This window comes from Schistocerca serialis, chromosome 3 (genome assembly GCF_023864345.2).
Source record: "Schistocerca serialis cubense isolate TAMUIC-IGC-003099 chromosome 3, iqSchSeri2.2, whole genome shotgun sequence".
In the NCBI taxonomy this organism is placed as follows: Eukaryota; Metazoa; Arthropoda; class Insecta; order Orthoptera; family Acrididae; genus Schistocerca; species Schistocerca serialis.
In genome coordinates, this window is record NC_064640.1 from 516,955,892 (window position 1) to 516,982,769 (window position 26,878).

A 26,878-nucleotide genomic window follows, 5' to 3' on the forward strand; every position below is an offset into this window, starting at 1 on the left:
AGTAGTCGCCACGTTCGTTTCGAGATAGACACGGTTCATTTACGTGCATCTTACAATACTAAAAGCCGCACTGAGTACTCGTCATCAACACAGAGGCTTCGTTGTATCCCGTCCTTAGACTTAAAATAGAACCTACTTCATACACAAAATAGATTCTAATCTAATCTCTTCGACCCATCAAAAGTTGACTAATATGTGCACTTTGGCGACGGCCTCTGACGACCGTTGCCGGCGCCATGCTGGCCGAAGCCTAAGCGAACTGACGCGACACGACATCCAGTGTGAGAGCATCTTGGATTTGCTGTGAAGTGACGTGAATGTCTGATGTGAATCGACCTAAATATATCAGTAACTTTGATTGTTTGTATAGGTGCTCAAGTGAGTTTTTACATTATTTCACTAATTAATTTTTATAATAAAAGGATAAATGGCCCACCATTTCTTCTTGACGATAACGGATGTGACAACCAAAACTTTTCGGTATCCACAGATACAACTACGTTGGCGCTTTCGGTAAGGTAGACTTCGGCCGTAGAGCTATAATCTCTGCAATGTTTACTTACAGACGTACAAGCATATACGAAAGGTTGTTGAAGTGTATATGCATTTCTGCAATTGCGCTTCGTAGAATGTATCAGAAAGTTGAAATCATCATATGAAATAAATGCGCAATGCTGTCGTTTCTGGAGTAATTAAAACTATTGTAACACGGTAAGAGAACGTAACTCTTGTGATTCTAATGTTGACTTATAGAACCATATCAATGCGAAATAAACACATTAGCACGAAGAATAAGAGATCAACAGCAGTGTTATATATAACAATTAGTATTATTGACTTGTTAATGCAACTCCATAAACCTTTCTGTGAGACTGCGGGTAGTGTCCTAACGCAAAATTGAATATGTCGGTAACATTGCTTGTTGTATACAAAATGAAAAGTAACTGCAGAAATAACCATTTGTGCTTCCTGCCTGTAGTTAGCAGTGTAAATTTATTATTGTATGCTTAAAAGCGAACTCGCATTTGAGATAAAAGTTTGTAATGACTCTGCCATTATGTCAAGAAATCGCAAAATGATATTTCTTTCCAAGTTATCATACGTACCCAATTTTATGAAAGTATTAATAATTTCGAATATTTGTTGTAGGTGCAAGACATTTCTTCCGAATTTGCTCGAAGGACGGTTCCTCAGTTACATACAATGTTTTCTCCCAGGACTCAAATTACAAATAAATTTTAAAGTTGCATCTGATCGTTTCAGAGCAGTTACCATATTTGAAACTTAAAGATATTATGTGTATTTTAGCTGTAGTAAGCTGGAGTGTGATATGCACCCACCCCCCACCCTCGGTCTACCCTGAAATCTTTGTTGTTGAGACACCGATTAGTGGCATTGTGTAATGTCAGCTCCATATTTTACTTACTTTTTGTCATAAAAACTAAAACATCAAGGTAAATTCAGAAAACCTCTATCAGATAATGCAAAAGATTGAGTATTTGGTAAAATTTACATGTTGAACCCACCTTGCATGGCATAAACATTAGGTTTCACTACCGCTCAGTTTGTTACCGCAAACAGAGTTTCTGCTTTCAAATTGGTTGGCTTTGCCGACTCGGAACCAAACTGTCACCATCGAACTAAACCTTGACCCTGGGCTGTGCTACGGGTCAGTCTGTCCCCAAAACAGAGATTTCACTGGGGTGGGATTCCAGTACGTAACTATTATGATAATTATTGGGCACACATTACTAAACTGAAATCCAGTTCATCGTTCTTGGCACACAGTGCAGCAGTGGGTCTGACAGTATTCTGTGTAGTAGGAAGTTCTTCTGGCTATACTGCCCCTCTTGTTCACCATTTCATGTCAGTCTCTTGAAATTTGCGATCAGATGTTTCCAGAATGAGATTTTCACTCTGCAGCGGAGTGTGCGCTGACATGAAACTTCCTGGCAGATTAAAACTGTGTGCCGGACCGAGACTCGAATTCGGGACCTTCGCCTTTCGCGGGCAAGTGCTCACCATCTGAGCAACCCAAGCACGACTCACACCCCGTCCTCACAGCTTTACTTCTGCCAGTATCTTGTCTCCTACCTTCCAAACATTACAGAAGCTCTCCTGTTTTGTAGAACACAGAGTGTGACCTCTCTGCTTGCACTCGTAGTGCACAAATTGGGTAACCAAAACTATATTTGATGGTAAGTTTTTGGTCGTCCGTTTAACTTAAGGTGGTGATGGTCCAAGACTTGAAAAGTCTTTGAAATATGCGATTTGTATGTTGTACACATTGGTCAGTTTCTTGAAGCGACATTGGTGAATAACATGTTGCCAATCTCAAAGTGTCAGAATTTTGGTATTTGAGATCGCTTTGCTTATGGGCCATTCAGTAACAGCAATTTACACCATCTACCTCCATATGAGTGTATCCCTGCAATAAGACTTTATGGTTAATCAATTTGAGTTGAACACACCCTAAAATCCAAAAATTGTGCACAGTCAAGGGGAAGTTACAATTCTGACCTCCACAGTTCAGTCCATAGGGTCGACAGAAGCGTGCGATTCCACGCGTCGGCTTTGACCCGTGACGTAAGGGTGTTGTCGTGTGTGACGTCATGACGGCGCGGAGTTTGGTTTGATTGTAGCTGTCTCCAGTTCTGTTTTATCTTATTTTATTTACTTTTCTGATCTGTTCGTTCTATCTCGTGAGATTTTTTTTAAATTTAAAAACACTTATTACTTATTTTAATTATGTTTCCTCGAATTTCTGTTTTAGTTTATTATATTTATCTTTCTGATCTGTTCATTCTATCCCGTGAGATTTTTTTTTTTTTTAAAGACAAAAAACACTAATCAGCCTCTGAAGCATTTTTATCTTCTATGGGTTGCAGGGTTTACGACCCCTGGGGAGGTGGGTGGGTATTCATGCATGGCTGTCTTCACTTACACGTTGTAGCTACGCAAGGTGTCTAAATTTGTTTATATTTAGTTTGCCCCCCACCCAAAACACCCCATTTCCCGCGCTTGTCCCGTTAGTGTCATTAGGCTTCTTGTGGAAAGTGTGTGTGTTTGTTTTTGTTTCCGCCATATTTGTGACGTCATGGGTCAAAGCAGACGGGTGGGATCGGACGCTTCGGTATTTCCCAGTCCATATTGTAAGTACTTCAGTTTGAGATTCAGGCAGGTTAGGTGAGGACCACTTCAGCAAACAGGATGACACTTCTTTCAGTCCACAACCTGCAACTGTTTAATTCCATACTATAAGTTTTTGCTCAGAGGCCTCGGTGATTATCAGATTGTGTGTATAGAGCTTTCTTAGATAGAGCACAGTGGAATTAGTGAAGCATGGTCTCGGCAAAAATTTTTGAAGATTGAACACGGCGATCTTTGTTTTCAATCCAGGTTCTTTTGACAGATTTTTATTGAAGATTCGTTTTTCTATCTTATATTTGCTTCTGACAAGTGGGCATCATAATCTGATTTAATTTGGATTGCTTCTTCATCTGCTATATCATTCTTTAGTTTCACCTTCAACTCATCAGTCATCACAGGTATCATTGGCAGGTTTCTTGAAACCTAAGTTAGTGTGTATTGCAGGGCCAACCAAAAATAAACAATAATTGGAAATAGCATACCTGGAATTCTCCATTCGTTAGCAACATATTGATTCCATCCGTAACATTACCGTAAGGTAATGTGACAACATCTAGCCCATTCGCTGTGTCATTTTCCTAAGTAGATAAGCAAAAACACATTATTATGCAAAACATGATGAATTTTTCTGGGTGCAAATGACACACTGAGTAATAGAGGTGCACCTTTATCGCATGAGAAACATTCCAATTGTGTGAGTTCTATATATTACAGCCACTGATTTTTGTCAGAAGAATGAGCTGCTTGTGTAGTTGTTTTAGGCTCAAAGAGAGCTTGTCATTTTAGCACTGTCAACTGGCAGTAAAGCGTCCAAGTCATTGTTTCCTAAATTATGGAATGTGCATTAAGAGCTTTGTTACTTTCCATTCTAACGAGTAATATCTTTACAATCTGTAATAGCTATCACATACCGACTGAAAGTTCTTGGTTGAAGATGGATTGAGATTGTAGGATAGGACATTAGTTCTTCAATTACTTGAAGTACAAAATTGTTAACCCTAGCTAACTTGTTGAAAAATTGTCTGTTAGCTTCCGTCCAGGGTTCTTTAAGCAATTTTTGATGATTTTTCTTATGTTTCACCATTGTGAGTGGCTAGCATTGTCAAAGCTTCACCTTCCACCGCCAGCAATGAAGGGTGAAGGTCTGACAATGTTAGCAACTCTTGCTAACAAAATGTCAGAAAAAATATGAAACAAACATTGGCCGAAGAACCCGAGACAGAAGCCAAAAGGCAATTTGTCATACTTGAAATATTTGTACATATGCTTACCAGTACTAAATTTAGTGCCAATTCCATGATCCTTTTACTTCTCCCACTAATAGAATCCATTTTGTTCTTAGAGTCTGTCATAAAATGTTGCTCCAAACATCAAAACCTACAGCAAATCTATTTTCAATTTATTAACAACACACATGACAATAAGAAAGTAATATATCACTGAGAGGTAAAATATTGTAACAGTTAGTATGATAAGGAGCATGCGAGAACTACATTCTGGTCAACTGTCATATGATCACATACCATTGTTTAGTGCTGTGTTCTGCTCGCAAACGATAGTATCATATTGCTGAGTTTCTTTTCTGTGAAACATGCACATACAATAGTTTATACTATGAACTTAAGTCTTAAACAAGCCACATGCAATAAAAACCTTAAAAATCTTCATTTACCTCTGATGTCTAGATTTAATTAGTAGAAAATGCATAATTTTACTTGTGGTGTTGGATGCACATGAATGATTTGCATTTTATGCCATTTCTTCCGTTTTTGCTACTGCAGCATATTGGTGTTTCTGTTATTGATATGTGTAAAAATTTGTGTGGTGAAATATTGCTAATGATTTATTCTGAAATGTGTAATGTTGTGTTGGTATCAGACTGGTATGAATTTTTCACGTTTAATGGATGGCTCTTTATTAATTTTTGAGTTTTGCTGCATCTTGGCATTTATATTATTGATGTATATAGTAGTTTGGTGTATTTTATGTTGCAGCTGTTGTTATGGGATCTGTGTAAATTATGTAAATTTTAGTTTTCTGACAGTCTGATCTAAAGTAATTTCCATAAATTACTCAATTTTGATAGACCTGTAGCATAGCCTGAGCTTAGGTTAGGTTGGAAGACAACAGTTTGGTTGTGAGTTGGCAAAGCCAATGAATGTGAAAGTGAAATGCTGGTTGTGTTGAGACTTACCTGTAGCTTAGCCTGTGGTCTAGGTTAGGTTGGAAGGCAGCAGGTTTACTGTGAGTTGCCAAAGCCAGTGAATGTAAATATGAAATGTAGGTTCAGGTGACAGAATGACCTGTAATGTGGCCAAGCATCTATGTAAGTGTGATGTCTCTCAAACTGTTACAGTATTGATCGTGGTGAATGGTAGCAATTTAAGTTCCATTAATACCTTATGTGCTGCAGAGTGTCTTCTGAATGGAGCAGTTTACTAGCGGGTAGAGCTGTCTCATGGAGATTATGTACTGCCAACCCAAAGAAAAATTTTACTGAAAGCATATATATTTTTACAGATATTAACTTTCCATTTTCTGAGCTGACTTTGTCAGTCTTTCATCACCTTAGAAGACAACCATAGATGTTAAAGCTCACTTAGTGCTCTGGTAAGTAGCCAGGAGACATACTGGAACAGAGAAAACACCCTCTTTTGAGGGGACATTTAGATTTCGCTCCATTGTAATTTGAGCTATCACCACCTAATTACTTCAGTACAGGGACCGTTTTCTTATGGAACATGAATGGGTGGTGTTCAGTGGTGTGTGTTGCATGGATTTGTTGGTGGGGGGAGGGGGGGGGGGGGAGCAAGCAGGCAGTTTTCATTGCCTACTTGATTAAGGAATCTGATGATATTTAATGGCCTAACACCAGTTTTCTTCTTCCTGATGTCACTATCCTTTTGAGTTGTCCCTGCTTGGAGTTCTGAGTAAAGGACTATTTTACCTACAGAATATTTTGCCTAAGAGAATGCTGCTATGGTTAAAACCATACACCAGGGCTGCATCTTCTTGGTAAGTGTAATAACTAGTTTACCCTTGCTTTCAGCTGTTATCCACAGTTTACATGTGTCTATCTGGTTTAACACCGTATAAATGACTAAAATGATAGAAAATGAAACACTCTGTCATGAAAGTGTCTTCTGACACCCATTTCATTCTTCCCACCATTTAAGAGACCCATTCCACATCAAGAAAGTGTTTTCACATTGTGAAGGATGATAGAACCTGCTTAATTCAGGTGTGGGTACTGATGTGAGCACCTATGTTACATTTGAAATTTCGATTTGCACTTCAGTTATAGTTATTTTATATGATTTGACAAGAATTCTGCTAATAATTATAAACATAAAACAGATGTGTGAGTATACCTCATGACATACTGGTATTGTGGTGATCCAGGAGAAGAGGCAGTTCATAAAAAGTGCAATAATAGTAGTGTAGGGACATATAGTGCTTTGTAATGACCTAGCGTATTTCAGGTTGCTATGAATCAGGATGGGAGAGAGAAATACTGAGGAAGATGCCAAGACATACAGCGAAACAGTGATAGCATTGACAGATGTTTATTAAATCAGCATTATACATCACTCCATCCTACTTCAAGGGCACGCTGTGTGCTTGCAAATACAGCTGATTAAGGAATGTGCTGATTTCCCAATCACACTGACAATGTCCGTTGTCCCAGGTTATGGTGGCAGCTGCCACGGTGCCCATTGTAAGCCAACAGGCAAATATGAGCACAGTCACCAATGCCTTCCAGTGTTGCATCGGCTAAGTAACCCCCCCCCCCCCCCCATGCGTATTTGTTATCCCCGTGTCTTGTTCTTGGATGTGATAGCTAGATGTCTTGGTGCTGAGCAGCAACTCCCTTCCCAGTCACCCCACCCCGGATTAGACCAGGACAGTGGCCGATGATGTATAGGTGTCTAGGAGGCTGGAAGGGCTCATGTCCCCAAGTCGCATTGTAATCACCTTGCAGTCCTTCAGCTGAAGTCACCTAGAGGAAGGAAGCTGGCCTGGACCCCAGCTTTCTGCATCAGTGAAACTTTCCCCAAGTCCCACAGCCATGCCATAACTCAACGAGTTAATCAATGGACAGGTTGCCAACCAATTTCCATCACCAAGGATTGATATGGTTTATCTAAAACTCAAAAGCACGTCATTCTCTCCAGTTCAAGATGCAAACAGAATGGTGGCATGACTGAATGCTTTGAACCATTAAGCTCAATTATTTATACCCTTCTAGTTTCACTGCTGGTGTAGTCCTACAGGAGGGAGATGAGTAAGTTTGCTACATATTACTTTGTCCTGTTAGCTTTACCTAGCTCATTCTGCTTCGAGCACAGGTTGCTAGGCCCAGGTAAATTTGTGACTCTAAGTTTCTCGGCAGCATGCAAGTGCTCAGAGTGACGAAATATTGCTTCACTCTTGGTCACACTGTGTTGCGGCATTTGCTGAACAATACTGCCAAGTGCCTTACTTGATTAGTACATCGCCCGAGCTGGCTTCTACTGCCATGCTGTGGGGCTGGAATTAAGCTTAAATAACATTTACAGTTTGTGTGCTGAACTTTTTCAGGGTGCAGCGTGCCTCCCCACTTTCAAAAGATTCATCTTGAATCTTCCAAGACAAGTCTTTAATTACAGTTACTCTTGACCAGAAAAAAAAATAAACAGTTCCAACCGTGAGCTGTCCCACATCGATTTCTCCCTTAGCCACTACTAATGTGAGTCTACTCGTAAAGTGCAGTCTCAAAGACCTTACTACAATGCAATCCTTAACCTAATGCTTGTACTATTTAATAAGGTGGTTTTACTTCCATCAACTGTTTCCAGTGCTTATGCCAGCTAACCACTCAACTGGTAAGTGTCGTGTTAGTGGAGCTGCAGTCTGTGTATGTCTGTGTTTATTACAGAAACAAAATATGCAATTATCTAGTAGAAACAAACCACAACTGGTAGGTGAAATGCTTATTGATATACTCTTCTACTAACAATTTTTCTGAAAATTCTGAATGTGTTGTAACGTCCGCTGAATTGAAATTTTCCCCTACTGTGATTCGGAAAATTTATCTAATTACTGCATACATTCAGGGTTGAAGGTGGGATTAAGGTAAGTTAAATTCTGGGTGGATAATAGCCTTAAGCATTAGTGACTCTTCTGTCCAATGCAATGTATTCCACATCAGTGTCATGACAGTTGTACCAGGGAGTGTAGTTGGAAGGCAGAAATTCTTCCTGCCTATCTGACTAGCTGTACCGTTAATGATAATGCTACTACTTTGTAACTCTAACTCTCACAACCCATCAGGTTTCCCTTTTTCATGGCAATTTTCCAGCACAGTTTCCAGCGAGAAGAAAAAGTACAGCCAGTGCCTCCCAACCTTCTAAAAGTAAGCCCGTATGGGCAAGATTTCCTTTTCATAGCTTGTATCATTCATTTTCCATAAAAACATATTCACTTCAAATGTCTACATATCACTCTTTGTTGGTCTATCTAGACTGACAACAATATTCCCTTGAGTGCAGTTCTCCAAATGCACTTCTGGCATAACAACATGAGCTTCCCTAATATCCGAAATCAAAAGTACCTCCTGCTGCAAGTCACCACCTGAGGAAAGAAGCTGTCCGTCACCTCCTCCCTCCTTCCAAAATGATTAGCTAATGACAGATATAAACTAGAATCAAAAACAACAAAACTGGTGCTTTTCATTTATTAAAAACAACAAAAACAATGTGTGTGGTGTCCTTAGGTTATTTAGGTTTAAGTAGTTCTAAGTTCTAGGGAACTGATGACCAAAGATGTTAAGTCCCATAGTGCTCAGAGCCATTTAAACCTTTTTTTACTTCAAAGCGTAAGGCATGTCTTGAGTCTTGAACTGTCTAACCATTAGATGTTCCTTCATTCTCCCTACTGAACGTCTTCATACCAGGCCAGTTGCAGATAATTGTGGTACCACATCCACCATACCCTTAAATGGTTTCACCTGATTGACACACACAACAGAAATTTTGTTAGGAATCTGTACCTTTATGTTATGTGGTGAGAGGATCTCCGTGACCTGATAAGGTCCATGATATTTGATCAGAAATTCTTCACCTTTCCCTTTGGTCTATTTGGATTAGTGACAGATACCCAATGCCCTACACGATGCTGTTGTAGTCTGCCAGGCACCTATTCGGCTGTTTCTGACATTTCTGAGCCTTTGTGTTTGCCTTTTGTACATTTCTCCACACCTCTCATATTGTTCTCACAAACTGCTTCACTGATTCATAATTTGGTCCTAATTTAGGACTTAAAATGTCAAAAGGGGACAGCTTCATTGCCCCATCCACTACCTCAAGTGGTGACATGCCTGTTCCCATATGAATTTCTGATTCGTACACGCGAACGACATGTGGGAGATCGGTACCCATTCGTTATGTCTAATGTTCACGTAAAAGGTTAGCATTTTAAAAGTAGTGTTATGGACATAATCCATCCTGCCATTGGTTTGAAGGTTGAACAAGCTAGTTTGTAACTTCTGAATATGCAACACTTGGCATAGCTTTTTCATAAGTTCTGAAACTGTTTGTACCTTCATCCATGACTAAGGTATCGCACACTCCAAACGCTGGTAACCAACATTTAACTAATGCTTGGGCCACAGTACTGGCATCTTGGTGTGGAACTACTATCATTACCAGAAAGCATGGCAAATGGTCTATGACCACAAGCATGTAGTTATTCCCTCCAGGTGTTCAGTTATATGATCCACAGATGTCGAGTTAAGCATCTGAATTGCCTTTGATGCCTCTGGTAACCTCTGCAGAGGGATTTTCTGTGTGCACAGTACACAGTCTCACATACTGCTTCATGTCGCGCTGCCTATTGCTCCACCAAAACTGTTCTGCAACACACCTATATATTGCTCGTTGGCCACCATGACCTGACAGCACATGGTCATGAGCTTTTTGTAACACTTCCTTTTGAGAAACTGCTGGGATCACATGTGGTCCACATTTCATGACCTTGCCCAACAAATCCTCATGTATGATAAAAATGCAGCTGTGACTTAAAAGCCTAACAAACTTTATCCTCTGCTTGTGCTTGTTGTCATTCTAACACACTCTTGCCTAATATCCTCAACATGGCTACTGTATGACTTACTGTGCCCACATTTGTGTGTTTTCTGCCTGGTTTATGGACAACCTCATCATCAAACTCGCTGAGCTAGAGAGCCCAACATGTTAAGACTAGATGGGTCATTTAGACCAAGCAACCATTTCAGTTACATGTGATCAGCCACAACTTAGTCTCTTGCTATACAAGTAACATCAGATGTATTTAATACCGTATATGACTGCTAACATTTCCTTTTCAGTTGTTGAATAATTATGGTCCACCTTACTTTGCCTTAAAGCATACACTACTGGGTGCTCCCACCCATAAATATCTGACCCAAAATACAGCCAATTGCGTCATTAGAAGCATTGGAAGTGAGGATGAACTCTCTTTAAAATTTGGAAAAAGCAGTACAAGATTCGAAATAAATGCCTCCTTCAATTCCTCAACTGTTAGCTGACAGTCCTTTGTCCACTGAAACTTTATGCCCTTTCGGAATAATCTGTTCAAAGGTTTGGCTATTTTTGTGAAATCCTTAATGAATTTATATAGTAGCTGCACAAACTGACAGACTATATCCGTTTGGGCATCCGTGGTACTGGAATATTTTGAATTGCGTCTGTGAGACAAGACTAATCTAAATAGACTATATGAGTCTTAGGCTTTAACCCTCTTAAAAGCCCATGTAATAAGTGCTGAAAAGCAGCAGGTGCATTTTTTAAAACCAGATGGTGTCTTCTTATCCTGAAACGTCTGCATGGCATGGTAAATGCTGTCCGTGACCTATCCTCAAGTGCTGCTTCTAACTGATGATAACCACTTTTGAGATTTGAGGAAAGATATCAAACAGAATAACGCCTTCTGAGTCCCAGAAGATGTCGCCATGACTTTACCGGTTGAGGATGCGACTTTGAACTTTTTCTTATGAGGAGAGGTGGTGTGGTGCCACTCTACTTGCTTTTGGTATGTTCTATTGTTTAGTTTGCTGTTTCCATCTCCTTTTCGACATTTTTGGTCCCCTTGGGGTTTGACCTTCATTTCCAATGTTTTCCGTTCAGTGTGAGCCATTTGGGGATGAACTTCCAAACTAGTTTCCATGGTGCAGGTTCCTCTCCCCCTCCCCTCCCTTTTTGCCTTGCACCCTGGCCCCTTTCCTGCTAGGTCACCAGCCAGACTGTGTGGTGGGGCTGTTAAGTGCCCACTTGGCTGAGCCCCCTGACAACACAGGGATCACACTGCTAGTACCTGAGCTGTTAATGCCTCGTGTATGCCAAGGAGTCGATGCTCATCACTTTGGGGCATCAGAACTCCCGGCAATGGTCGCTGTGCCAGACGGCCCTTTGCTGTGGTTGGGTGGCGCCCACGGGGTGAGCCCCTGGTCAGAGTGGGTGGTACTAGGGTGGACGCCTTGCACATGAAGCGACAAAAGCATCATCTTGGCCATTTTGTGGCCATCTCTAAGAGTGATAGACGACATGACACTCTTTCTGATCCTTCGACCTTACCCTCCGTGGCCATCCCCTGAGAAGAGGGTCAAGCTCATCAGCTTGGGTTGAAACCTTTCCCTCGGTACCTGGTTTGTACCAGGATAGATGGCGAAAGTTTTGCCACGACCAAGCCTTTGTTTTTTGTGGAGACGATTGAAGATAAGTATGGCAAAATGTTATCCTTGAGTAAAATGTGGTCCGGTTCTTTGCTCGTAAGACATATTCTGCTGCCCAATCTGAAGCCCTGCATTCTTGTGACCATCTTGGTGACATCCCAGTCTCTGTCGCACCCCACCAATCTTTGAACTTGATGCAGGGCATCATTTTCCACTGGTATCTTCTTCTCCAAACTGACGAGGAGCTCTGCGCAAACCTCGAGCAGCGAGGAGTTTGATTTATCTGCCAAGTACGAGGCCCTAAAAACAATTACACCAATACAGGTGCCTTTACCCTGGTCTTTGAGGGGGATACCCTCCCAGAGAAATTCAAGGTGATGGTGTATCGGTGTGATGTGAAACCTTACATTCCACCACCGATGAATTGCTTTAAATGCTTACGGTTTGGACACATGTCGTCCTGCTGCACCCGTGATCCCCTCTGTGATGAATGTGGGTGCCCCCTCCATGAGGGGAGTGCCTGTGCTCACCAACCAGTGTGCGTAAATTGTAGTGCACTGCATCCTCCACGCTCACCAGCATGCCCAGTGTATGTGAAAGAAGGATGGATTCAAGAGTACAAGACCTTAGATCGACTTACCTACACTGAGGGTTGTCAAAAGTATGACCAGCTCCATCCCGTGCCTATAACTTCTACTTTTGCATCAGTTACGTCCATTCCCCCTGCTACCCCCTCCTCTTCCCAGCCCCGCCCCATTCGCCCCACACCTTCCCACTCCCCTTCAGGTGCTGCTCCCCCTCCCCCGCCGGAGAAGTGCTCCCCTTCTTTGGCAGCCGCTGGTGCTGGAGCTCCCTCCCAGGACTCCTCTTCCGGCCCCCCCCCCCCCCCCCCCCCCCCTGAAAGGCAATCTGCAACTCCACATCTGCTGCGTGATCCACTGCTGGTGGGCACCAACATTGTCAGGTGTAATTCCGTGCCCGACCTCACTTCTCTTCCTTCACAAGAGAAGAAGCAGAAACACAAGAACAAGAACAAGGGCAAGGCTCCTCTGGTACCCCTGAGGTGCTGCCTTCCCCTCCTCCAGCCAATGAACCAACAGTCTGACCCCACCTGTATGGACATTACCCCATCCTTATCGGTGATGGATGCCAATTCGGCGGCGTGATTGGCTCCTGTCCATTCACTTCCCATTTGGACTCCAGCTTGATAATCCTCCATTGGAACTGTAATGGATATTTTTGTCACCTCCTGGAGTTGCAGCCCCTTCTTTCCTCCCACTCTGCTGCTTGCATTGCTCTCCAGGAGACCCATTTTGTCAATTCTTACTCACCCATTGTGTGTGGGTTCCTTTCTTTCTGTCAGAACCGAATTGGCCCCTTGCGGGCTTCTGGTGGTGTTTGCACCTTGGTCCGTAAGGACATTGGTAGTAAATGGATTCCCCTCCATAGCACTCTGGAAGCAATTGCTTTCAGGGTCCATCTGCTCACTCCAACCATAATCTGTAGTCCCTACCTCCTGCCTGACAGGCTGCCCACATCCCTTGCCCTAACCACCCTTCTTCAACAACTTCCTTCTCCTTTCCTGCTTCTAGGGGTTTTAATGCCCACAATCCTCTTTGGGGTAGTCACACAACTGCTGCCCTGGGGACGACAGTTGAAGCTGTTGTGGCAGGACTTGACCTCTATTTACTAAACACTGGTGCTCCCACACACTTTAGTGTTGCACACGGCACTTTCTCTGCCATTGACCTCTCCATCTGCACTCCCGGCCTTCTTCCCTCCATTCAGTGGGATGTCCACGATGACTTATGTGAGAGTGATCATTACCCAATTGTTTTGACCTTCCTTCAGTGTATCTCGCTCCGTCACCCTCCCAGGTGGACCTTCTCTAAAGCTGATTGGGGTGCCTTCTCCTCTGCTACCATCCCCCCTGTACTACCACACAGCAGTATTAATGAGTCTGTACAGACTTTGACTGCTGCCATTCTTTCTGCAGCTGTTTCAGCCATCCCTTCTTCCTTGGGTTCCCCCCGTCAGAAGATGGTCCCTTGGTGGACTCCAGAAATTACTGCGGCCATAAAAGACTGCCGCCGTGCCCTTCAACACTTCAAGCGGCACCCTTCTACTGCTCTCCTTCTGGTCTTTAAACGATTCTGTGCCTGGGCCTGTTATCTCATCAAATTTCAGAAACGGATTTGCTTGTAACAATATGTGGCTGCCATAGGACCGCACACCCCCTCTTCCCAAGTCTGGGCGAAACTCAGGCGAATTTTTGGCCATCGTCCTCCCACCGTCATTGCTGGAATTTCTGTGCATGGTGTTGTCCTTACCCATCCGGACTTTGTTGCAGAGCATTTCACTCAACGCTTTGCCCAAGCCTCTGCATCGACTCAGTATCTGCCCACATTCCTCCTCCTGAAAGGGTGCTCGGAACGACTGCCTTTGTCTCTTGTTCCCTGCTACTTGGAGCCTTATAATGCCCGTTTAGTGAGTGGGAATTCACCAGCGTCCTTTGTCCCGACATGGCTCCTGGACCGGACTGGATCGGATACATAACGAAATTCTCCAACACTTATCGGTGGCTGGCCACTGTCGTATACTGACCCTTTTCAACAGTCTGTGGAGTGAGGGGTTATTTTCTATCCAGTGGCAGGAAAGCATTGTTATTCCGGTGTTGAAGCCTGGGAAACTGCCTCTTCAGTTGGATAGCTGCCGTCCAATTAGCCTTACCCACATCCTCCTCAAGCTCCTTGAACACGGGGTGAATCGGCGGCTGTTCTGGATCCTTGAATCCCACGACCTTTTGTCATCAACTTAAGGTGGTTTTTGCTGTGGTCACTGTATGGTGGATAACCCGGTCGGCTTTTGCCCATCGGCAACACCTCATTGCAGTCTCCTTTGACCTGCATAAAGCCTATGACACCACCTGGCGCCACCACATACTCACCACCCTTTGCGAATGGGGCTTTGTGGTGTTCTGCCTGTTTTTATCCGTAACTTTCTTTCTTGTTGCTCTTTCCGGGTCTAAGTTGGTTCCTCCTACAGCACTTCCCATCGGCAAGAAAATGGAGTTCCACAGGGTTTCCGTGCTGAGTGTCACTCTCTTTCTCTTAGCCATTAATGGACTGGTGGCAGCTGCTGGGCCGACAGTGTCCCCCTCTTTGTATACTGATGATTTTTGTATCTATGTCACTTCCTCCATCATGGGCACTGCAGACTGCCGTCTACAGGGGGCAATCTACCGGGGGCACGATCTTGGGCTCTCTCCCATGGTTTTCAGTTTTCGGTGGTCAAGTTGTGTGTTCTGCATTTCTGCTATTGCTGTACAGTCCATCCCCGTCCAGACCTGTTCATCGATGGCCAATCCCTCGAGGTGGTGGACACCCATATCTTCTTGGGTCTGGTCTTTGATGCCCGGTTGACATGGCTCCCTCCTCTTCATCAGGTGAAGACGACGTGCTGGTTACATCTCAGTGTTCTTAGGAGTCTGTGCAATACCACCTGGGGAGCAGACTGCTCTATTCTACTGCGATTGTACAAAGTGCTGGTCCAGTCTTGTTTAGAATACGAGAGTCCTGTCTATGGTTCTGCGTCATCTTCGACATTGCAGATTCTAGACCCCATCCACCATTGTGGGGTATGACTTGCGACTGGTGCCTTCCAGACTAGCCTCGTAATTAGCCTTCTCGCAGAGGCGGGGATTCCACCGCTGCGAGTTTTGCACCAACAACAGCTGATGTCTTACACGCTCCGCATTCGCTGCACCCCAAAGCACCCTAATTATGGACTCCTTTATCCAGACACGGAGATCAACCGCCCATGGCGGCGGCCACGATGTGGGATTGTCATGGCTGCCCGCATTCAGTCGCTCTTTCCTGAGTTCCAGCACTTCCCTTTACCGCCTCTTTTCTCCACTTGTGCACATACCCCTCCGTGGGGTGTCTCTCAGCCACAGCTCTGTCTTGATCTCTCCATCAGTTCAAAGGATTCTGTCCTTCCGGAGGCCCTTCACCTCCAATTCTACTGTCTCCTCTGTTCATTCCAGGGTTCAGAAGTGATTTATATTGATGGCTCCATGGTTGCTGGTCACACTGGTTTGCTTACACCTATGCAAGACACACGGAACTTTGTTCCTTGCCAGATGGTTGTAGTGTTTTTACTGCAGAATTGGTAGCCATCTTGCACACACTGGACCATGTCCGTTTCTGCTCAGGACTGTCGTTCACTATCTCTAGTGACTTGTTGAGCAGTTTGCAAGCTTCCTTCGCCACCTGTTGGTCATAGCTATCCAAGACTCCCTTTCTCTCCTTGATCAACGTTGATGCTCGGTGGTTTACATTTGGACCCCAGGCCACATTGGGATCCCTGGCAATGAACTTGCCGATCGACTGGCTAAAGTAGCTACTAACAGGCCATCTCTTGCTATTGGCATTCCAGAAATAGACCTTTATTCGGCAGTACATCATCAGGTTTTGGGATTTTGGAATGCAGAATGACACACTCTTTCTTCGCCAAACAAGCTCAGGGGAATAAAGGATTCTACAACTATGTGGCGGTTCTCCTTACGGGTCTCTCATAAGGCCTCTGTCATCCTTTGCCAGCTCTGGATTGGCCATACTTGGTGACTCACAGTTATCTCCTCCATTGTGAGGACCCCACGCTCTGTTATTGTGGATCAGTGTTGACTGTGGTTCACCTCTTTCTGGACTGTCCCAGCTTAACCGCCCTGTGACGGACTCTTAGCTTTCTTGACTCGCTGCCCCTGGCGTTAGCTGACAATGCCTCAGGGGCTGATCTTGTTTTACGGTTTCTTTGTGATGGAGGTTTTTATCGCTTTATTTAAGGGTGGGAGATTCAACCTTATCGGTGGGTGGAGGGGATGGCAGGCCGTCTTGCTGTCCCCTTCACCCTGATTGGACTGGCTTCGACTGGGCTTGGTGGTTCACCCCTGCCCTCTGCCTTCCCATTCCTTTCCTTATGGGGTCTGTTTTATCCTGAGTGTCTATCTTGTCTACCTGTGCTTCTTCCTTCATGTCCCTGTCATTAATCACTTTCTTTCCCTCCTCTCTTCTTCTGCCTTCTTCCTTCCTTCTCTGTCGATAGTTTGTAATTTTATGTCCATTGTAGTTCCCTCTTATAGTGTGAGGTTTTATCAGTTTTAGTTATTCCAAGGTCAGAAGGACTGATGACCATGTAGTTTTGTCCCTTCTCCAATCCACCCAACCAACCATATTGTTTGACAAAAAATTGTCACAATAATTCTTGTAGCACACAAGCAATTCTGCACAGATTGTCCTTTGTTGCTCTGTATGGTCTTCTGTTAGGTGGTGAGGAAGCCAGCAGGCACACAAGTTTGGGTATCCCAGTTGGTGGACAAGTGTGTCAGCACTACCACCAAATACGTCCAATTGTGCAATGAGGTGTTTGATTGTGATCATTTGATCACCTCAGGTGAGTGTGTTCACACATTCCAACATTTCAGAAGTCACAGCTGTGGGCAGGTAGCCAGCATGCAGGAGATAGACAAGTTTGCGCAACCTAGTTGCAATGGTGACTGATGCCTCAACCAATGACTCACCATGCATTTGCTCACTGGTAGGTCTCTGTAGACAATCTGCAAGTGCCTAAGAATATCTGTGATGCTATTGTTTTCCCCTAAAAGAAACTCAGTGACAGTTCTCTGCTTGGAATGCACCTCCATTACAGATGCTATTTTGAAGGATGTGTATATTGCTTCCACTTACCAGAAGCTCATGAAACTGTAGGTGGCTGAAGTGGGAATATTTCATGATGTTGCACAACAAATATGACATTTTTTCAACTGAAATTGGGTGAAAATAAAATGTGTTGCATTAATTATTGAATGCCCCTCATATTACTTGTCCTGTCAGCTTTTTCTAGCTCACTCTGCCCTGAGTATGGTTTGCTAGGCCCAGTTAAATTTGCAGTGTGTGTGTTTCTCAGTAGCATGCAATGACTCCGAGTTACAAAATATTACGTCACTCTTGGTCACACTGCGCTATGGTGTTCACTGTTCTACGCACCTCACCTGCGCCCATTATAGCAAACCCATCTGTCCAGTGGCGTAGTTGAATAGGGCATCACCCGAACTGGGCCCTGCTGAGAGGCTGCAGCTGGAGTTAAACTTTAAAAAATTTACAATTCATGCACTGAACATTTTTTAGGCCCAGCAGCTTGTTAGAGTATGTTTGTAGTTATATGTTAAATGGGAATTTCCAGTAAATTTTGCCTCCCTCTGTTTGGAAAGATACTTATTAGATTACTGGAAACTTAATAAGTAAAGCATTTCAGAAATTTGACTTTCCTTTGAGAGAGTCATGGGTTACGTCATTACATTTTATTGTGCAAATGACCCATGGAAAATGAAACTAACAACATCCAGTTGGTAGCAAGATTTCAGACACTTAACCTCTGTGGTTTCTACCCACCTGTAAATAGGCTGATCTGCTTTTGTACAGGTGTTGTGAATAGCAAAGATATAACAAAATAGGGCTTCAGGAAGCTAGAAACGGATTTCTATGACATCACCAGGGTTAAAAATACTGCATAAAGAGTGATTGCCGAGGTGGTGGAAAAACTGTCATTTTGTAGATTGTAATGAGATGGCACTGAGAGAAGACATTTACATAAGTTTTGGTATGTTGCACAAAACTGTGATCTACATTTGTATAACGGATGAAAAACACTGTCTCTGTCACTGTTTGTTGTCATTAATGATAAGTTTTGATGTAGCCAGCAGATCATCTTCAGATTCAGTGTTGCAAGTTGCAGTTTGTCATTAGCAGTAAAAATGACACCACTACTAATAAATTGCAACTTGCAGCACCAGACCTGAAGGTAATCTGCTAGTGAGATTGAAATCTGTGATCATTAAAAAATCCACACGTATCCAGATGGTATTTTCCATTCATTTGCTGTAAGATACCCTCCTATGTGTAAGTCTGAGTGCACTGTTACTACTTCCACTTGGTCAGCTATATGGCATTGATGTTAATAGCAACACGCAAAAAAATGTTGAGCTTTTGAACAGCAATGAGTTAGTGGCTTTGGCTTCAATCCAAATGCATCAGCGTGTGTCCTCAAGAAAAACATAAATATATGTAAGAACTCAATGTAGTGAATGAAAAAACTGTAGGTCCAAGCACATGACAACCATGAACTAAGTCTCTTCCCCTTCACAACACTATTTGCTTTTACTATTAAGGAATTGGAGAAAACTGATATGTTGACATGGATGTAGCCACGAAATAATGCTGTGTTCAGTCATGTTTGCTTGTGCAGTTACAGGAAACAAGCCACCCTGTGCAAATCATTATCAAACCCTACAGGCCAGAACATTATGCAACCAACCATATTATCTAAGCTAAAAGATGGAGAACCAGCTACTGCCTTCTGAACTTATTTCAGTACAACTATTCTAGAAAACAGAACACAGAGGAAATATGGTCCAGAATTTGTATCCTCTAGTGCCTGCTTCTCAATTCAGCTGCACTTAATACACTAAATGATCTTTGAAAGTTGATACTGTTTGATCATTTAGACAGCTAATGGTACAGAATTGATCATTTAACAGACATAATCTATCAAACCATTGAAATTTATGCTCCCAAAGCCTTTGGTCTTGTTTAAAAAGTGGTTCATCCTGCACTGGAATAAGGGCAGTCACTCTGTAATCATGGTGGACAAGAAATACTGTGAAGCTCAAAGCCCACATCTGTAGTGGAAAATCTCATGGCATTTAAGATCACAGGAGAAAAATTCCACTGTATTGTTAAAGAGGAATGGGAGACATCATGAGAGGAGTTCCTGTATGTGTTCCATATATGTAATGTGGAGGCATTTTGGAGGAAAAAGCCATGGAAAGGTAAGATGGTATCATGTGTCAGCTATACTGAATGGAAATTCTTGCAGACAGTTTTGAAAGGCACTGTACAGTAAATGGCAAAATATTTCATCATAATTATCCTAAAAATGACTTACCGATGGGGACAATTAGGACTTTCACTCCACTAACAATCTTACAATAGCTCTTCACTTTTATAAGCAGGGACTGTTTGTGGCATATTTAAGGGGCCCTCACGTGTACAATAATATTGTCAAACTATCAGTCTGAGAGCATGTATTTACATTTTGTCAATACTAGAAATATTAATGAACAATTTGACAGCACTGAAAATATTCACTATTGTCAGTACATTGATGTGTAACATCAAGTATTGACAGTTTGACAATATTCTCCTTTCACATATTGCCAGAGCTTCATGGATCAGCCATATGCCATTAGTGTACTCTGTTTGTTTTCATTTCGCTTTTTTGCATATCGTACCTCAGATTCAATTTTTCAAGTAGTCCTGTAACACAAAACAATTTTAATAGACCAATGTGAGGGTAATCGTTGTATGTAACATTTCAGGATGGTCAACAGAAGATTCTCTGTGGCAGTGCTTACCTTATTAATTTGAAAATCTAGTTTGGATTGGTGAATTACATGAATTTGGGAAAACAATTCTGCTGCGAAAAGTAGGTACAACATATACCTGCAGCGGCTAGTAGGAGGGCTCCAAAATACTTGTCAGTTTCAGCAAATTATTATAAAATGTAAAAGAAAGTTTTACATTAATTTCCAAAACATATTCTTGCCAGGCAGATATATCTGCTTCGCAGGTTTACGTAAAATTTTACTAATTGTGATTGCTGATATACAGAACTAAACTTCGAGAATTCTTCCTGTCACCAGAAGTGTCAAAGTTATTCCTAATCTCTTGTCAACTGTGATTCCCTCTCTCATTAACATATTTTGTGTGTCTATTTTATCCAGTAACAACATTAATTACTTGTACGCTACAGGACTCGTAGGAAAATATTTTTTATGAAATCTTTCGGGTTCCCAGTCCGTGTTTTTGATTTGTCAGTAGTGTAACATGAGACAAACCGCTCCTTTTTTTTCCCAACCATTCTCAGACGCATTTCCTCTTTTCCACTGTCTTCTGTTGTGGGCACACCATGGCTAATGTAACTGCAGCACTCTCTTTTTTTTGGGTGTCACACGGGGCTAAATCGGGTGAATAAGGCGGGTAGTCTGTCACGGTGATTGAGCTTCGGGCTAAAAACTCGCGCACAGCGAGTGACATGTGAGCGGGCGCATTATTCGTGATAAGGGATCCACCTGCCCCCTTGTGCCAACTCCAGTCAAACTCGGGCCACACGAACTCTGAGACGTGTCAGAACTTCAACGTAAAAATTTCCATTCACTCTCTGGCCGGGAGGGACAAATTCCTTGTGAACAATGCCCCTAGAATTGAAGAAAACAATCAACATTGTCTTCACATTGGACCTTGATTTTCGCGACTTTTTTGTTCTTGGTTCTCCTGCTAGTTTCCATTCCTTGCTTTGAGATTTGAGCTCCACATCGAAGTCGTAAAACCAGGACTCATCTCCAGTGATGACTCGGTTGAGAAAGTTCCCTCGTTCCTCTGCTTCCAACCAATCCTCACAGCACTCAACCCCCTTTGCTTTCTGTTCTGGTGTCAAGAGCTTCAGTACGATATCGCACACAATTTCTTCATTTCAAGTTTTTGTGTCAGGACTTCATGAACGATTGTTTTGGGGATTGACAGCTCGTCAGCAATCATTCTGATTGTCAATCTACGGTCTTTAAGAACACAAGCCCGAATTCATTCAACATTTGCATCAGAACTCTATTTAGATGGGCGTCCTGGGTGAGGGTCATCGTTCACTTCTTCTCGGCCATCCTGGAACCTTTTTAACCACTTGTTCACGATTGGCTCCTTCAGAGAATTGTCTCCGTAAACCTGTTTCAAACACTCAAAAATCTCATGGCCATTCTTGCCTACCTTTGCAAGAAACTTGATGTTGACGTGCTGTTCCTCAATCAGAGAGAGCTCCATGCCGACGGCAGGTGCAAAATGGTAACTGGCAACAAGCTGCCGCACACTCCCACCTTCACACAGAGTGCTCAGACTCGAACTGAGCGTTGATGGGATTGATTACAGCAGTAGTCCCACCTGGCGGTGACTGCAACCTGTAACATAGAAGACATTATTCAACTTTTATACGTATTTTCCGGACAAACCTCGTATATTCATTATGAATATCAGGTGGTAACCCAACTTGAATAAAGGAGTTTAATGTTCCCTGTGGTCAAACTGACAAGTCCAAATTGTTCACTGTTGTGTATAGGGTATGAGTGTAGATGTTCTTTCCATGCTGATGTAAAATAACTCAGTTGTCATAGAAAGTTTGTGATCATTGTCTAGAAAGAATTTCTCAGCAAACATAATACTGACACAGAAGTTGGCTGCTGCTCATAACTGCTGGTTATTATGTAGTTATATACCATGTAATGAAACTACGTTATACTATATTTATAGGTGAACAAATTTTAACATTAGAAATTACAAACGTTGTTGCTAATAGAAATAATGGCACATGGAGACATGCAACTTATCACCCAGTAGTAAAACTTTATTCAGAAGAAGTCAAGCAAGTGTATTTCTTTTCTTTTTTTACCACAGCTGTAATACTTACGTGAAATGACACGGAAACGACTCGACTTCATCTGATGTGACTGTAATTGGGTGTTATCCTCTTGGTTGTTATGAAGGTGAATATTAATTTTTTTAACCTTTCATTACACTGTTAGCTACTTAAAACATTACATTTATTTTGCTCTTATTGGTGATTTGGTCTTGTAGGATTACATGTGCAGTTTGACAAGTGAAGTGTAGTTGTGAGGCCACACTGTGAATATTGTTTATTATTTAATAGTCCAGTTAATCATATTAGCATTTAAAATGCGTTACTGTGTTTCAGTCTTCACTTGCACCTACACGTACATCTACATGATGACTGTGCAATTCACAATTAAGTGCATGCAGAGGGTTCATTGAGTCAGTTTCAAGCTATTTCTGTAGTGTTCCACTCTCAAACAGCGCATGGGAGACACGGACACTTAAATCTTACTATGCAAGCTGCGATTTATTTTATTATAATGCTCATTTCTCCCTATATAGGTGGGTGCCAACAAATATTTTTGCACTCTGAGGAGAAAGTTGGTAGCTGAAATTTCTTGAGAAGACACTGCCGCAGTGAAAAATGCATTTTTTTTAATGATTGCCACCCCAGTTTGTGTATTGTATTTATTGCTTTCTGCCCCCTATTTCATAATAGTACAAAATGATCTGCCCATCATTGAACTTTTTGATGTCCTCTGTCAGTCCTATCCATTAGGTAAGGTACCACACAGCAATGCTCTAACAGAGGACAGACAATCGTAGTATAGGCAGTATCATCAGTGGATTGGTTGCATCTTCCACGTTTTCTGCCAATAAACTGCAGTCTTCCATTCACCTTCTCCATGACATTATCTGTGAGATCATTCCAATTTAAGTTGTTCCTAATTGTTATCTGTAGGTATTTCATGAATTGACAGCCTTTATATTTTTGTGATTATGTTCTAACCAAAAGTTACTGGTTTATTTTTAGTATGCATGTGGAAGACTTCACACTTTTCATTATTTGTGGTTAACTGACGATTTTTTTCACAATTCAGATATCTTGTCTGAATCAATTTTCAATTGGTTTTGATTATCAGATAAGGTGACAAAATGGTAAATGACAGTGTCATATGCCAAGAATCAAAGAGAGCTGCTTGGATTGTCTCCTTAATCAGGCCCATTCAGGGGCAGCTAGACAGCTGTCTCACCACCTGAGTAGTGAGCACTCATGGTAAAATGTGGCTGTCAGATGTCACTATGTAGTGCAGGGGAATTTCAGTGTACTGTCATCAGAAGAATGGTAATATGTTAAGTTTGCCATAGTTTTAAATGCAAGTGAATGTACATAATCGCAGAGCAGCTTGATGAAAAGCAGAATTGTGGCCAGGTTAGAAACCTCAAAACAAAGGTTAGACACACCAGTATCAATTTACAGTACATCAATGCAGGATGGCTAGTTGCAGTTAGAACTTGTAGGCCTGTAGTGTGACAGGCCAGTTGAGTGATAAGTTTTGTAATAAAATAAGTGTTGTGGACTTGCATAAAAAATTTTCTGTGGCATAAATTTTCACAACTTCAGAGGTTTGCAACTACAATAACGTTGATGTTTGAACCTGCATATTTGTGCGAACAGTTTTCCCCCAATAAAAAGCATGGAATCTACCCACAGAAGCTCACTGACTGGCCTCAGTTTAAAAGCTTATCTTCGAATTAGCAGTACTCAGTATGTGGCACTAAACATTGATTGAATTATCAGTGCTCAGAAAGTGGTACCAAACATTGATGCTTTAGTGAAAAGTGAAATAAGTAGTATTCATTGAGATGAAGTGTTTCTTTGTTTTAACATGTGAATAAAACAGTTATGAACTATAAGTTGATGTTTTGAACTTTTTCCTAAAATGATATTCATCGTAAGGCTACATCATTCACAACAAATATCATGTTTCATATGTAGCTGCTGCATGTTCTTTGCCTCAGCAATTGAAAGAAATTTAAGTTTTATTTCATTGTCATTTTTCATCAGTGCAACAGTCTTAGGAAATAAATTTGCCATGGTAGACATTAACAAGGCACCGTTAAGTATTAAATCTCTGTAGAACTACTAGCAACGTAGAATAGACTTGTTGACAACAGTTCCTTGTGCCAAGCTGCCTTGTTCCAATTCCTTCTGCTCTCCCGTATTCTTCCCCTGTGAGCCGGACAGTTGGTCACTGCCGAGGATTGAGCGCAAGCCAGCTCGTATGAGCAGATTAGTGAACAGGCTTGTTCTGAATCATTTCTGTAGATCAGGAACAGCAGAGGGCCTTTGGAGAACACCAGATATTAGTTCTTATGACTTTCCCTCTGTTACTATGAACTGTAACCTTTTTCAGGGTGTATACGTGGACAAGGAGAAAAAATTCCCAGATTTCTCCTGGATTTCCCGGTAAAAAATACACTTTCTCCCAGGTGAAAATACACTTTTTCCGTGTTAAGTGACAGTATACTTTTCCTCGGAACTGTTAAACTTATTGATTTATAGAGATTGCAACGCGCTTTTGTAAGCCAGTCATAGTTCATGTCACGTGATCTCGCCAGCCGATACAGCGGATATTCAAAGCAAAGGACACGTCATGTCATCAGCCAGTAGCATTATCACTGTTAATTAGCGTGTACACACAAACAGGAAAAGTTCAGTGTTTAAATTAATATACATAGTGTTGCTACAAGAAAACCAAAGCTTTCACATACAATATTGGTATCAACGATTAATATGCTGCAAGAGAAGCTTAACTTTCACGTATAACATTGATCTTCTTTGCGCGTGTTACACATTGAGACACATCACACAAATGTGCCAGTAAAATTTTTAATAACGACACAAATGTATGATCTTCTGGCCTCGAAATTTTTCTAAATGGTCATCCTCAGAGAGTTGATTTTTAAATGAGAGTCAGACGCTCTGTGATTAAGAAATTTATCTCACATAGTTAATCTTGAGTAAAAGGAAGTTTACTTTGAAAGTAACGCTTTTCAGTCAATCATTCGCAATATTTTCCCGCGACCTGTTAGAAAGAGGTTCGTTTCAGCAGTTGCCAGAAAGCGCCAATTATAGGCCTCACACCGCTTGCGCAGCTACGATGACGTAAGAAGCCTGTATGTTCGTACATGTAAAACATTAAAAGATCTTATGTTACGCCACAAAAGAAACAAGATATCAGAGGATATTCCAAGAGCATCGGAATTTCGTGAACCATAATAACGTGCATAATTCGGTTTGAAGTGCACATGCGTACGTCCAGATTCGGTTGTAAATTTTCTTGGAATACCAGTACTGTATTATTTCATTTTTGGTTCTTTATTATGGCATAATGCCATACTTGCAAGAAGACGAAAACATCCTCTTTTGAAATGCAGAGAACAGTTGAAACTAGCCAATAATGTGGAATTAAGCATTTTGTTACAAATAAATTGACTGCCTCAGCAGAAAAGATTAATAAAAACCACTTTTCTTTAGCAAACAGGCAAAACTAACTTCATTGTTCTGCAAGGCGATTAATGCTTGACTGAAACTGCTGCCCGGGGCAGATACCCCGATTCGCTCCTAGTGAATATGGCAGCTTGCGCGCGATAGTAAAATTTTTCCGAATAGCATCTTGCTGCTACTGCTTATATAGCTAACAGACACACTCTAGTAGCCAGAAGCGGGAGAAGGTACTACACACACACGACGCAACAAGGCATGTGCATGGGCCCGCCCGCAACTGCTTACATGAATCTAATGTAAACAGTTGCAACGTCACGCTCATCGGAGGCAATTTGTTGTTATGAAGCATTGCATAGTCTTCCCAAAGCCTCTGACACCTTTTGCTGCTGGCAGATGCTTGTATCAGCACTGTGTTTTGTTGTTGTACATGGCACATTTCCTTTGCAACTTAAGTTTTATTTTAGTTTTTTTTCTCTCGTTCATGTTTTATTACTGCAGTATTATTCTGCAGTAGCGGGATACAGTAATATTCTTTGTTTGAATATTATTTCTTACCAGTCAAAATGACAAATTTAGCTGAAAACTAAAACAAAAAAAATCCCGAAATTCTAAAAAATTCCCAGGGTTTTCTCCCAGATGAAAAAATTCCCGGGTTTTTCCTGGATCTCCCGGTTGTCCCGGGTCGTATACACCCTGTTTTTGACAGAATATGAACTGTAACCTTTTTGATAGAAAATCACAAATCCAGTTTCACAACTGAGATGATAGCCCATAGGCACACAATATGATTAGAAGTTGCTTGTGAGGTAAGATGTCAAATGCTTTCTGGAAATTTAAAAATATGGAGTCGGTTTGAATAATGAGGCAATTGTTTAACAAGAACAATGTTTTCAGAATCTACATTGGCTATTTGTCAATAAATCATATTGTTCAAGGTAATTCATAATGTTTGAACATAATATATGTTCCAAAATCCTACTGGAAATTGACGTTCATGATATGGGTCTGTAATTC

General features: G+C 41.8%; 1 long non-coding RNA gene across 1 annotated transcript in view; it reads left to right on the forward strand.

Annotated features, from left to right (window-relative positions):
- The first annotated feature begins 542 nt into the window (after positions 1–542).
- The window catches only part of LOC126470395 (uncharacterized), a 124,348-nt gene continuing 98,012 nt past the window's right edge, over positions 543–26,878 (forward strand). The window contains exons 1-2 of the long non-coding RNA XR_007586174.1: positions 543–711; positions 22,417–22,505. This is a non-coding gene — a long non-coding RNA (uncharacterized LOC126470395). The remainder of the gene's footprint in view (positions 712–22,416; positions 22,506–26,878) is intronic.